The sequence below is a fragment of the Palaemon carinicauda genome, chromosome 14, assembly GCF_036898095.1.
Source record: "Palaemon carinicauda isolate YSFRI2023 chromosome 14, ASM3689809v2, whole genome shotgun sequence".
Classification (NCBI taxonomy): Eukaryota; Metazoa; Arthropoda; class Malacostraca; order Decapoda; family Palaemonidae; genus Palaemon; species Palaemon carinicauda.
Window position 1 is genome coordinate 118,531,685 of NC_090738.1, and position 4,566 is coordinate 118,536,250.

At 30.9% G+C, this 4,566-nt stretch overlaps 1 protein-coding gene across 2 annotated transcripts in view; it reads left to right on the forward strand.

Annotated features, from left to right (window-relative positions):
- The window catches only part of rictor (rapamycin-insensitive companion of Tor), a 165,204-nt gene extending 164,906 nt beyond the window's left edge, over nt 1-298 (forward strand). For both annotated transcript variants that reach the window (XM_068387213.1, XM_068387214.1), the window contains exon 28: nt 1-298. This exon is cut by the window's left edge and continues 417 nt beyond it. The gene's annotated coding sequence lies outside the window, so the exon portion shown is untranslated.
- The last annotated feature ends 4,268 nt before the right edge of the window (nt 299-4,566 follow it).

Below are 4,566 nucleotides of genomic sequence, written 5' to 3' on the forward strand. Positions count from 1 at the left end.
CAGCTACTCATGGGTAATGAATTTTTATTCAGTGTTTATAGAAAAAAAAAAGTTATCCTCATTATGTTTTACATTTGTTGATATATGAAACTTCCACCGATGATCTAGTTCTAAAAAATAATTTCAAAAGCAGGTACCAGTCAGTAAACTGGCAACAAATAAAATGGAGTATGTATAGAATTATACAAATTATTTATTTATCATTATGTTTCTTAACACGATGCTAGTCTAATGTAACTTAATTGTTAATTGTTGCTTAAAAATAGAGGCTTCAATAAAAAACTAAAAAAATAGAATAAACACATTAACAAATATATGTAAATACATATACAATATTTCATATACTATATATATATATGTATATATATATATATATATATATATATGTATATATATATTATATATATATACACACACACGCATACACAGTACATATGGTATATATACATATACTACATATAGATATATGCACTGTTTATAAACTGTATATTTTTGTATGTATGCAGTATATATGCACTATGTATATATAGATATTGATTAAAGCAACAAGGCCCCAGTCCTGTGTCAATTTACCCCATTAGTATGAACTCTTCAAGTGAGATTTAAATTATAAACTATTTGTAAATCTCCCCACATGACTTATTTCTGAGTTTCAGGGACCTAAGAGATGGTAGTTAGTAAAAAAAAAAAATTATAACCACAGACTTGTCTTTGTTGATTTTATCATGTAATTGTGGAATTTGGTATGTGCTCATGTACATATCAAATAATGTATAGTTGATAGCAGAGAAAGAAAAGGTTAATAAATATTAAAGCAATAAATACCCAAAGAATTGCAAATGTAGTACATAACTGAATATTAAGGAACAATTATTATATGAAGACAACCATTGTTGCACTCCAGTATTAGAGAGGAACATGTGCCTGGGGTTTTTATAAAACAATTATATCATATTTTCACTTGATGACACACAGTTGACCTGCAAGTGAAAGTTTGTGGGTTATTATAGTGCTTGGAAAAATTTTGTTATTTGGATGACCTTTACCTGCAAGTCACATACCTAATATCAATGAAATTCAAGCTTCTAAAACTCAAAGATAAGCTATAAGATTTTCCTCCCTCCTGTAATTTCTCCTCTCTGGAGAACCAATCAGCATGGTATCATACTTATACTGAGAGGTAGTAACCGCACCCAGTGGTCTGCTTGAATAACTCGAGATTAGTAATTCATACCATTATTATTTTTGTAGAGAATAGGTTGATATTTTTTGGTCTCTCAATTGCGACATTAATTTGTGGTTTGCATTTTATGTTCGCGGACTTGGTGCAGGATAAACAATGCTCAGTTATTAGGTTATTTTTTAGAAAAGATGGACCTCCATACCCTTTGTACTGCTTGTAGGGGTCAACAATGTGATCTAAACAATAGTTGTGAAGAGTGCTTGTTGTTCTGTTTCGGGGAAAATTTCAGATCAAGATTATAATCATTTGTCTTCCAGCACCATGCAGGTCATTGGAAAGATAAAGATTAGTGTTCAAGTATTGAGTGAGAATTTAAGATGTAAGGGCAGAAATTGTTTGGCTTTAATCACAATTGGCTTCTTTTTGGAAACTCTTTTCTATTTTTATGCAATATACAGTTTCTTCTTTTATTTCTGAATCCTCTGCTACAGTATCATTGCCGGTTTGTATGTGTAATGATTGTAAAGTTTCCGAGTTGATTGATTGAATTTATGTTCAGCCTAAGCAGAAAAGAGAATTGAATGCTTCTGAATAAGCTTTGGTTCCTATATTTTCCTTCCAAGGGCTGGGTCATGTTCTGAAATCTGTACCACCAATATTTTGGTGTATTTATTTCACTGCCAATTGGAATCATAATAGAAATGCTCAAAACATAACCCTAGTTAATAAAATGTAATAAAATTAAATCATGTGAATAGACACACGGATGAGAAGATAAGGGAAGAAAGAAGTTATCATTGACTTCTAACCCATTGACCAAAAATTTACTTATAAATTTGCCCTTCATGCTTCAGAATTGGTTGGGTCTGAAGTTTTATACTTTCCTCTGATATCAGCGATTTGAGCTTTTTAATATGAAACAAGCTTCCTATCAGAAGTTCCAAAATTTTTACCGTGCAGAACTGATCACAAATAACCTATAATTACAGTCCCACATAAAAAACCCACGTGTTTCGTGTAATGCCATGGAGATTTTACACCGTACATATTAAAATAAATAATGGGGTTACTAACACTAATTTGTATTTTTTTTATTAAATTTCTGCCATTGGGCTCTTTCAGTGTTGGCTATTCAAGGTTTTATGTCAATGTGTTATTTGGTCCTTTTTTTAATTAATCTTGTCAACTTCAAATATCATTACAGATGTCGTCAGATCTTTCAGTTTTGGAAAACCTCTAGCAAATTGTTCAATTCTTTGGAATTTGGATGTGTTTTGAAGTATTCGAGAGGCCCTTTGAATGAATCATTAAATAAAATAGTTTTAAGAGAACTTATGGTGAAGACTTCGTTTGTCATTAACTTTGGTCATGTGAATGAGTAAATCCCAAGCTGTTTCTAGGCATGTGGATTTTGCATTGGAAAAGTAATTCTACCACTTTTACTAGATTTCAACTTGAAAAAATATTTTATGACCAAAAACTGGTCACTAACACAAATGACAACTAAGGATTCAGAGGATAGATTATTGTTTTATTAAGTGCTTTAATGGTTCAATTGAATAGAACAAAATCTATCCCAGTTATACCAAGGATGCCTGATTATCCCTTAATTTAATCAAAGAAGGCTTTCTTATTAAAAGTTTTGTTAACAAAACCCATGAGAAGTTGAATGAACCATCTATACTGTTAAAAGCTAGGATTTATGATATTAGGTGTGAGGCTATCTCGCATATTGAAAAATTTTATTAGGAAAAATTTTTAGATACAGTTCAATATTATACCAAGTCACTATTTTCTAAGCATTATTAGACTAAAACTTGGTTTGGTTTGCTTGTATAGATTGTTGGACTTTGGGTCCTATAGTTTGTGATGGGAGTGTTTCAATTCAAGATAAATCTGTATGTTTAGGTTTAGTTTAGTTACTAGTATACAGTACTGTATTTTTTCTCAGGTTATTTTGAAAATCCACTAAAGGTTTGGTAAAGAGCTTTTTTTTTGTAGGCGAGAATTTTTTAGTTGGTTATGTCTTTTATTCTAATACTTATTGTGTAAGGGGAAATTAAAGAAAGGTCTTTTCTTGATGAGAAGTTTGGTAAAGCAATAGAAAGGTTTTTCATCATTCCATGTAAAAAACAAATATGGAAATATGATGCGAATTGAGGTAAAATACATCAAAATTATCTTGAAAATATTTAGGTTTATGATAATTTAATCTAATCACTTACCAGCATCCTAATTAGTGTAGTATTCAGCTATTGAAGTGTCATCAAATTAAACAGAATTTTTAATTAATATAGTATTTTGATGCCAGCGAATTCCGTTGTTCGTAGGATGTGCAGTACTCGGCTTGAGTGCTTTATGCAGACCACCAGGCACAGTTTCCATCTCTCAGTAAGAGTTTGATAACTGGTTGGTCCCCTGAAGGGTCAGGGGGACAGGAGAGTTAGAGGAAAATTTGACTTCCTATTTTGAAGGTCTAGAAAATTGAACGTCTTTACTATTAGCAGTGTGACTTGCATGTAAGTGCCAAAATAATGAAATAATTTATTTTGAATTGGGGTATGCTTCTTTAATGTTTACCGACCTTGCTAATATGAATACTTTTAAGCATATTTGAACAGTATTTGGATGAATTAATGCCCCCCTCCTCACCCATTGCATAGCTTAACAAGGATACAGTATTTGATTTGATGAAAGTATATGCCTGGAGTATGATATAAAGTCAAGAGATCTGTCTAAGAATTACAGCACCTCAGTGATAGAGGTCTTCTTGGCTTGCAAAAGTCATCAGTGCTAATCCTTAATAAACTAGAAAGAAATCTGATTTCAGGATATTTTCAGAGTTGGAGAGTTGTTGTTTTAATTATTATCAAACATATACCTGTGTGTATATAGTAGTATGTATATTATCTCCATACATACTGTACTTTGTAAATACCATTTGAAATTTAATCCATAGTTTCCACTGCCAGTGCATTGCACTTAGTGTAAAGTACAATTTTTTAAAGGTAGCATAATTTTAAAACTATTAGATACCTGTATGTATTCTTTCATTGAGTAACATGATCATGAATTTGAAAATTTATGGTTTACCTTTATTGCTTGTTATTGCAATGGTTCAATGAAAATTAGAATATTCAAAAGTGTTAGAAAATGTACTGTATACAATATTGTAACTTTCAAAGAAGGTTTTATTGTTAATAATGGGGTTGGTAGTTCAGTTAGTAATTAAGTTTAAAGTTCTTATTTTGTGTAGCTTTGCATTAATGCCTAGTTAGATGCATCATAGCACCATATAGCAAACTCTTCTGTGCTACTTGCTTTAGAATATATACAGTAGATAAAAAGATATATAGATCAATAATCTCTTTCAAGTAAAAAAA